General features: G+C 44.0%; 1 long non-coding RNA gene across 1 annotated transcript; it reads left to right on the plus strand.

The window, feature by feature from the left end:
- Positions 1 to 6,337: 6,337 nt before the first annotated feature.
- Positions 6,338 to 8,104, plus strand: LOC109296174. Its single transcript, XR_002096910.1, has 2 exons — positions 6,338 to 6,489; positions 7,434 to 8,104. It is a non-coding gene; the product is annotated as an uncharacterized LOC109296174 (long non-coding RNA).
- The last annotated feature ends 1,808 nt before the right edge of the window (positions 8,105 to 9,912 follow it).

A 9,912-nucleotide genomic window follows, 5' to 3' on the forward strand; every position in this document is an offset into this window, starting at 1 on the left:
GGCCTATGTGCTGATGTCTACCTGCAGCTTGGGGTCAGGACTCAACTAGCCCAAGGTGCAGGCGTATGTGACCAAACATAAAACGTGTTCAAGTTATTTTAATTTTTTTCTGATCACGCTGGTTAAAGTTACTAATCGGCTTGTAAAGAAGATATGGTGTAAGCGTTCTATGTGTTATGTGTACAATTTGCCACAGAAGAAGTACTTAATAGCTTGGCTATTCACCAGAGTCTGGAATTGGATTCTGTAGCAACGATGACCACACGTGCAGACTTAAAATCTAAAATCAGCAAAGTACCCACCACTTCCTTGAAGACAAGTTATAATTAACACCATAAAGTTTTAATCGGTGAAGAGTATGTAAAATCAGCGTGCGCACCCCCCCCACCAGTTAATTCCTTATGAAAACCTATTTGACAGAGATTAAAGGAGGGTAGGTGGATCTAGCAAGTTTTAACATAAAGACAATTGCTTGTAGCAAGGTACTGTGTACCTTCCAGCGTTTTTCAGTGGATGGCTTTTTGAGCAACCAGAATTGGGCAAACCCTGATTGGCATCTGTTCTCCTTCCTGAAGCATTTTCCTTGAAGAAGAATTACTGTATTTATAATAGGTAAGGGAGGTGTGCTGTAATAAACTTTGGACATTGCAAAAGTGTGGAGGATTTCATAATGGCATAGACAGAGCTGGAGGACTGCAAGCCAACTTATTGACACTTGATCAGTCAATCTTGGTGTTTCTGGTGGGGGGGGGGGAAACCTTCCACCTCCTGTATTTATTTTCGGCTGTTACACTTGAGTTAAAGGGAAGCTGTGAATGTGGTGCTTGATATGTTTTGAAAGCTCATGGCAAAAAATACTTTCAGTCTTTACAAAAGTGTGACTTGCATTTGAGAGCAGAGCTCTGATTTGCCCAGCTCTACATATGGGAAAACATGAGGGGTGCTCAAAAAAAAAAAGAAGCAAGTAATGAAGTGGGACTGTTTTAGTTTTGGGTTTTTTTGGGTTTTTTTTTTTGGCAGAAATCTCTTCTCTAGCTTCTGTTTCATGATTCATTATTTATGATGGTAATTGGAGTGCAAGCTGACAAAGGGAAACTGTGGAGGGCTTGGGACTAGTAAAGGGATATTCAGACCTCTTAGTCCAAAGTTGCTAGTTCAGGAGTGGGCAATTATTTTGGGCGGAGGGCCGCTTACCCAGTTTTGGCAGGCTGTCGAGGGCCACATGGGTAGACCCCTTGACAGGTGCCCTGCCCCCTGGTCACTATCTTGGGACCAGTGTCCCAGGGCCAGCACTGATGGGGCCCAAAGCAGGGCACAGGCTCGCAGGGGTCTGTGGAGCTGGGCTGGGCTTCACCAGCAGGGAGAGGGGGGAGCTGGCTCCTGCTGCAGGCACTCAAGGCCCACGCGGGGCTGTCTGGAGCAGGCACAAGCAGCCCCACACAGGCTGGAAGTGGCTACCGTGGGAGGGGCCGCTTTTCCCCGCACTCAGCACCAGCTTGTAACCTGGTCCCGCTGCCAACCTGGGCTCCAAGCCAACTCCGGGTTCACCTGTTGGCAGCAGCAGCTGTAACCCTCTGCCGCTTGCCACGCCAGGCAGTGTTGGCTGCTGCTGTCCGCCTGAAGCTTGTGCGCTGGGCAGCCCAGAGGTGACAGTGGCAAACACCGGCGCGGCAAGTGGGGGGGCCACAGCTGCTGTTGCCATGCACAGTCCCAACGGGCAAGGCCGGAACTGGCACGGGGCCTAGGCTGGCAGTGGGGCCAGGTTACAAGATGGTGCTGAGCGCGGGGTGGGGGGAAAAGTGGCTCCACACCCATCCCATGCCTGGCACTGCAGCCGCTCAGAGCCTGCCTGGGGCTGCCTGTGCCTGCTCAGCACAGCCCTGTGTGGGCTGCGAGCAGCTGCAGTGCGGGGCGCTGGCCATGGGGCAGGCAAGGGGCCGCTTTTTTCTACAGTGGGAAGGAGCCCAGAGAAAAGCTGAGCACGGGGGACAGGGGGGAGTGGCCCCTCCCCTGCTCTGTGGCTGGCACTCCCTGCTGCAGCCACTCGCAGCCTGCAGGGCTGTCCAGAGTAGGCACAGGGAGCGGCATGCCGGTGCCAGCCACGGGGCAGGTGAGGGGCTGTTTTCCCCACCCCCCACCCGTGCTCAGCTTTTCCCCGGGCCACTTTTCCCTGGGCCAGAAGCCCCAGCTGGGGCTCCTGGTTGGGGAGGGCGGGGCTGGGCAGGCCTTGCTGTTGTGGGAGCCCACCAGGCTTCCCCTGGGTCCTACTGCCCTTGGTTCCTGCCACTTTTGACAGGAACCAAGGGCAGATAAATATTTATTTTATAAATTTTTTAGGGACCCTGCGGGCTGGATGGAATGGCGTCGTGGGCCAGATGCAGCCCACAGGCTGTATTTTGCCTGCCCCTGCTCTAGTTTGAATTTAACCCAGAATACTGGTGACAGAAAGACATTGCATTCTGTGTGAAGTTAACTGGAATCTTGGTCTAGATATTACCAGTCATAATAAGGATCATAGTTGGCACATGGGTACAGAGGAACCTGGATCATTCATATCCAGGTAGCTCACAACCCACTTAGTTCACAATGGGGTGTTGAATTGAGAATGGGCCACTGCATCTTTTATTTCAAAGCTTATTCCACTCAACTAGACCTCATCAGTGGCTCCATACAGTTGTTTGTTGTGGTTGTATATACTGCTGGCTGGTATACAAAATTCCATCTTTACAAAGGAGTAAGGAACAACCCTGTGACGAATGAGTTCTACTGTATAAGTCTTCATAGATGGGGCCATTATCTGCATGGGCTGAGAAACTGAACTGGGCCTCAGAAGTCTCTAGAGGTAAGAAGTTATACACTTTAGTAAAAGGAGCTTGTCTTTCCATCAATGTGCCTCTTATGTGGTTTTAATAGAAAACTGTCTTCACAGTATGGTCAGTCCCACAGCTTTCATGAGTATTAATTTCACTTCAGAAGAGGGGGCATAATGCCAAGTCTGTGAGAAGAATATCTTAAAATAAAAAGCATGCCTAAAAATATTGTAAGTTTGAAATTTCTTACGCTCATAATAGTGAGAACCCTTTTGCTTAGAAGTTGAGCATATTTGCAGATACCAGCCAAGGCTCAATCTTGTCAACCATATTTCATACTGTTTGCCTCCAGTGGAAGTTTAGTGCTTTTCCATCAGAGTAGTTCAGCTCTGATCTCATTTACACAAAAAAATATGCTTTCTTATTGTAAAGTCTGTTATTGTGCAACATCAGTACCTTTGCTGCCACAGAACAATTGGAAAGGGACACCATCCATTTTCAGGTAGTCTCCAAAGACAGCACACCGGACTGCAAGAAATGCATATGAAAGGGCATAAGATTTTTTTTGCTCTGCTTTCATCTTATTTTATGTTATAGGAAAGCACTCATCTTTATCCTGGTGCTTCCTAACAACAAAGCAATCTAAGAGCTATCAATCAAACTTGATAGGTACATACTTCTTGGAAGTGTCATTGCTTCTAGTTCTGAAGTTTCATTGTACATTGAAGACACACAAAAAGTGAGACAATATGGAAGGGGTGGGGAGTATTAATTTGCTGGACAAGAACTCAACTCCAGATTTTCTATTCCTTATTACTATCCTAGGCTATGACCTTATTTGTTTGTTTGTTTATTTTTGCACCAGGACCTCAAAAGTGTCATTGCAAACACTAGCAATTGTACAAAGACTCGAAGGCTTCATTCCAGATCATTCTTCCCTTACTAGGTTTTATTTTTTTTCTTTAAGGTTCTTCATTGCTTGAAGATGGTTTTTATAAATGGTGAATTATCTTGGTCACAAACTAGAACCACCATAGCATGCAAATTGCTTTATTGAGCCTTTGTGTAGTTGACTAGATCAAAACTCAAGTAATGGTATGGGTGCAAGAAGATACTGCCTTAACCAGTCCATTTGCCTTCAACTGCAAAAAAAACCTCAACTTGTGGTTATTTTTCTCTGATTTGTCCTAAACTCTAGCTTGTCTCCATAGCTACTTCACCTGTTTTCATTTGTCTTATTCTCAGTGAGCTTTTTCCATGTTGTCTGAGGTTTACTTCTTCACCTTGCTGTTTTGTTCTTTTTGTGCCTCTTACTAGCTGTCAGGTACTATCGCAAAGAAAAATTGCAGGTGTGTATATACCCCTCTCCTGGAATACAGACAGTAATCTCTTTGGGTGTCTATACACAAGCACGGAGGCTGCTCTGCCACATTATAATTACAGTACATCAGAGCAGACTCAATTTAGTCAAGTCTGTTGCAGCGTGGTAATTACTGAAGCCAGCCTCTTCATCTTGTGTATTAGCATCCCCATGCTTAAAAATGGTGGCAGGGGTGCTTTAAAGCTCATCGAATGAGCTTTAGATAAAGTTTCCCTGCTGCCATTTTGAAGTGTGGGGATGCTGATACATGAGACACTCTGGGCACTTTAATTAGAGCAGCTCTCAGAGCCACTCTAAAGTACCCCCCCCACACACACACACACACCCTCCCCAGATCATGTGTATAGGTGTTCTTTCTTTAGTGTCCCTCTAGATTGGGGATTTTGCCTAGTTATGTTGATCAATAATTACCGCAGATACAATGCACACCCTGTTCAAATTGTGTTCTGAAAGAGTGTGGTGAGTCAAAAAGATACATATGTGCTTAGATAAATAGCACAGAAAATTACTAGCCTTTTTTTAAGTTACAGCGCCAAGCTGCTGGAAGAGAGCCTGGATTTACAGCATAGTAGAAACTTGGTCACAGAGTAGGCAAGACTGGAGAAAATGGCAGTATGAAAGGAAGACTCAAGAAGAGAAGTCTGTGAATTATGTTCTTGTTCAGCTCTGTAAAGATGTTTGCCTTTGTACAATCTTTTGTACCTTCAGTGTCATTGCTGCTCACGTGTTCAGATCTAGATATAACCTATTCCATGTTTCTTTTATCTGGATACTGAGCAATTAATATTATCCAGGAAGAATCAGTTTCCTTTGTTTTTCCTGATTATTTCTCCTTTTCTGGTATTTAGCACAACCCACCAGTTTCTAACTAATACTGACTTTCTTTTCTAGGAATGACTTTGCTTCCAGCACTAAAACTTTAGCATTACACATGCATTTGATAGCTGCTCTAATATCAAGCCAATGACTACGCACGACCTTTTAGTTGTATTTTTTCACTGAAAAGGGGAAATTCCTTTACAAGCATTAGAGTTCAAAATAGCAGTCCCTCAATATCAAACATTGCATCTTACTAATGTACAGTCAGAAAAATACATCCTGTTAGACTGGTTTCCAGAAATTGAACACACTTAAAGCTGTGCTGGACGGCAGCCTGGGAGAGATCCTTTGGTTAGTGATCTTATCAGTATGGTGATACAATATTGACAAGGATCAGAGAATCTTCCCCATAGCACCAGTGTACCTCAACTCTTCCCTTGGCTGACACCTAGGGAAAGCAGAATTCAACCCTTATTCCCTTCTGTGCAGACTGCCACTTTTTTTAATGTGGCCACCTGTTAATTGGATTTTAGATCCCAACCCAGTTCACACAGGCTGAACAGCCATCAGATAGGGCATACTGTGATGAAATATTGTTGCTAACTAGAATTACTGCCATTTTGGAAATGAAAGGCACCATAGCCACTGATAATTCCTTTGAGTTATTCTGTCGCCTGCTATCAGTGCCTGGTGAATAGTTATTTTGAATATTCTGGCAATTTTTGACCTTTTTATCACCATTAAAATGATGAATTTGTAAGAGAGCAATCATTTTAAAAAAGGAAAGCCTGGTTTAGCAAAGGGGTAAGATCTAGGAAGGGAGATGCAATCAGTCGGATAGAAAAAGGGAGAAATCAAGGAAAGGCAACACTTACTTGTTCCTAATTTCTTGGCAGTCCCCAGTTAATGGAAAAGAAAAGACAGTAATAACCTATTGGACAATTTGTTTACCACATAAATAGTTCTTCCCAAAAGACGTGAGGAGGGGAAAGTTCAGTCCTTGCCCCCCGATCAGATAAAAGATCTGGCCTGACCCTCTGTTCAAAATCATAGTCATAGGGTAGAGTACCTGCTTTTGTGTTTTAGTTTGGTCATCTTATTTCTTTGCCTTGCAAAGTGAGTGCTGTTGTCCTTTAGACTTTTCTCTCGGGCAAAGCCTGTAGTGCCTTTGTCCAAAGAACTTCTCTCTCAAATAGTAACTTTAGAGAGATGTAATGTCAGCCAGCTGCCAACATGGAGGAGAAGAGCCTTATCAACCATCAAGCATATGCACAAAGGTTTTTAAAACAAATATTTCTGATGAAGTCATGGCGGCTTGTGGATGAGGAAGTGATCTTAAAGGTTGCAAGCCTACACCTTTCAGGGCCCGTCCAATGTCATTACCTTCAACAACAATGCATTACAATGCTGGGATTTAATGAGTGTCCCCTTTCCCTCCACCAGGTCAGATTCTTGACTGTGGGACCTCTTTCGGTGCAGGTAAATTGGTTTATGACATTTTCCATGCTGCCACATACTTGGTACTCCACTGAGGTATGTGATCTCTAACAATTTAGAATTGCTCATCTTAACAGGAATGTTTATAGATCACACATTTTCTATCAATACATTTTGATTTAAAATGCAGCTTCTACAGAGGACTCCTCTTCCTCCCACCCTTCCCTCGCACACCTCACATCAGATTTTCCTAAAATGTCTTTTGTCCCCCCCCCCCCCGCTGCTGTGGGAAATAAAATAGTCTTGTTTGGGATCAGCCCACATGGGGAAACATTTTGGTTTGTTGAACGGAAGTGAAATGTTTACTATTGGCGTGTTCAGCATTAATCTGTGTGTGAATTGGGGGGTGGAGCTTCAGGCACACCTATGGCCCTATTCTTTATGAGCGAGCTCTGTAGCTGGACAGTGTATCCCAGGATGCACCAGATTTTTCTTTTTGATCAAAATAGTGCATCGTGGGAGAGGATGTCTGAACAGGAAGTCCAAGCACAGAGGAGATTAGGGATGTAAAGAAACTGAATTAAACTCTCAGGCATTACAGCAACTTGTGGAAAGGAAAACTAATGTTGAACTAACCCCAAATGAAACTGTTCTTATTCAGTTGAACGAACTGCTCTGCTGCCCCTGCCAACAAATGAAGCATCTTTGGTTTAAGATGGTCAAATATTTTAAATCAAAGAGCTTTGATGTATTTTGTTCCATGAAAATTGTTGCTATTTCAACTCTCTACTACCTCAGTTTTAGGATGAAAACAAATGTCTGCACATCAGAATTGCTCAATGAATAGAAATGCCAATTTTCTACTAGGTCTATTCCTTTGTGTTGCTGGGACCTAGCTCATGAAAGAATATCAACAACAATAGTCTGTGTTGTTTTTTATGTATAATAATGAGATTGTGTTGAAATAGCATTTATGTATCTATTAGATTTATACCCTGCTCCATCCAGAAGGCTCAGAGCAGCCTACAATAAACAACTCACAGAGAGGATTCACCAAACATCACCCCAAAACTTGAGAACTCCAACTTCCCCACCAATCACCACTTCCATTCCCAAACCCCAGCACAAGCAAATAAATCCTCCTGCCAATCCAAACCATACCTCCCAACCAGCATTCACATCGAGACAAGAAACCTCTCCCTGTCCACTGCCCTGCCTCACCCCCAGAAGAGATCCCCCTATTTACTCCTGAGAGATCCAATTCTTGATAGCTCACAATTCTTTTTCTAAAATATCACATTTTCCCCTTTTTTATGAATCTTCTGGTGTACTCAGTAGCATAAAATATCCTGTAATCCTGAGACTGTTCTTTAATTCTAGTGTTTTGCTTTAATCAAATCTAAGACAGAATCTCCTTGTGACTATAAAAACATAAATCTGCAACGTTTTCTTTAAGTTCAACTGAGATGGGTATTAAACACAAGATTATAATTATGCGCTAAGCAGTCCCATAAGGCTTCACGATTTTGCTTGAATACTTTCATTGTGTTTGAAAAAAGATTGGCATGGTGCATGCTATATGGGTAACTTGTTTGCTCATGGTGTCAGAAAACCTTTGATTTGTCTAAGCGCATAAAACAACTGAATGTTCTTCCTGTTTGCTTTTTTTTTTTGTTGTGTGAGGTTTTTTTTTCTTCAAGTTTCTCATATGGTTGAATTAATTGTCTGTAAAAGCACAGATTGGCTTCCTGGGCAAACAGAGGGCATAGTAGATTTGGACATATATGTAATATAAGCTTTTGTGTACAGAAGCTCAGCACATCAGAGGTGCAAATCTACCCTTCCTTCTACTTGACTTCAGACTGACACAGCTAACTCCCTGGCAAGTAGCAAAACAGTGTGAGGACTTGTGGAAGTTTCCCTCATATCGATATGCCAGTTTGTCTCAATCCTGTCCCTGTGGCAGCTCTAATCCCTTGTTGAACCTCAGCGACCACATAACCGGTTCCTATGTACTCATATTATCTTCATCTATCACCTTCACATCCAAACACCATATATTTCAATTTTGAAATGCAAAAACTCCCTGTTATTGTATGCTTTGTTCTTTCTGGTGTGATTTTTCTTTTTCTTGAAATATAAATGAGGCAAGGATTTTTTGGTGATATCTTTTATTTGATCAACTGTAAGCAAAGTTTTAAATGAGTACATACAGAGTTAAAAAGCTAGTGCACTAACTCACAGTTCCATCTAGCATCTCAGATTTTTGTTCAGCAGTTAAACTATATGTGATGTTAAAGTTAAATTTTACTGCCTAGGAACAACAAGGAACTGTTCAAGCACAAAAACAGGAGGACTGCCTCTGCCCTAAAAAAGCTTGTAATATAATAAGAGACAGGCACAGTCTATACTGACCTTGCTCTGGTGCTAGAACTTCCATGACCACCCAGGCACTTCTGGTGGCTTCAGTCCACAGCTGTGCTGCTAGTTCATGAAATGTATCTTAGGAAGGTAGCAGCTTCTGAAGGGACCACAGCAGCCATCAGAAGGTGTGGGAATTTCTACATGTACCTTCTGCTAGCTGCCAGGCTGCAGCTGAAACCCTATTCCACTTAGTGGAGATGGAGTAGCTCTGCTGGCAGGGAGGAGGGTTCAGCTGCTGTTGAAGAGCTCTGGTTGTGGAAGCTTTCATAGTTTGGCTGCCAGAACTGGACTTCTATTGGCAAAACTTTGGAGGTATAGACAAGGCCACAGATACAGGCATTTTACACTTCTAAAATGATCCTTTTTGTTTTCTGATATAAATTCTTAATTTCTGTACATGCAATAAGCAATGTGTACGTTTTGTGAGCAGCTAAGAGTGTACTAATAGATCTCAGAAAGTAAGCAACACTTTCATAGCAGGCGACAAGTATTTGAAGTGACACCATTGTGTTACTATTCATGTGTGTCATCCAGTGATTCTCAACCAGGGTACCACAAGATCCTTTTAAGATCAGCACCGATATAAAGAAAATTGACTATATGAGGTATTGGCCTGATGTGGTCAATAACTTGTCCAATAAATGTATGTGCAGCTGCAGCGCAGGATGCAAGGAGCGGAGCCTGGCAGCATGCAGCTGGTCAGTCTGTTGTGGTGAAGGGGGAGGGAAGGGGTGTGGGGAGGCAGATCAATGCCCAGGTGGTGAGGGAGGGAATGGGGCTGGGACTTGGTTAGATGCTGCCCAGCTGAGGTGGAGCGGGCGTGGGACAGAGCTGTGGCTCATCCAGGGGGGCACGGGGGTGACTCCCACTGCTGCGCACTGCTTGCCTGGCAGCTCCTACTGCTCGTCCGGGAGGGTATGGGGGTGGGGGATGCCCCCAGATCTGCATGGGGCTGGGTGGGCTGCAGTTGGGGCTGGGGGCTGCACTTGGGGCAGGGGGTGCTGGTGCTGGAGGGGTGTATGGCGAAATTTGTGGTGGCTG

This window comes from Gavialis gangeticus, unplaced genomic scaffold (assembly GCF_001723915.1).
Source record: "Gavialis gangeticus isolate Ggan-Ray unplaced genomic scaffold, GavGan_comp1, whole genome shotgun sequence".
Lineage (NCBI taxonomy): Eukaryota > Metazoa > Chordata > Crocodylia > Gavialidae > Gavialis > Gavialis gangeticus.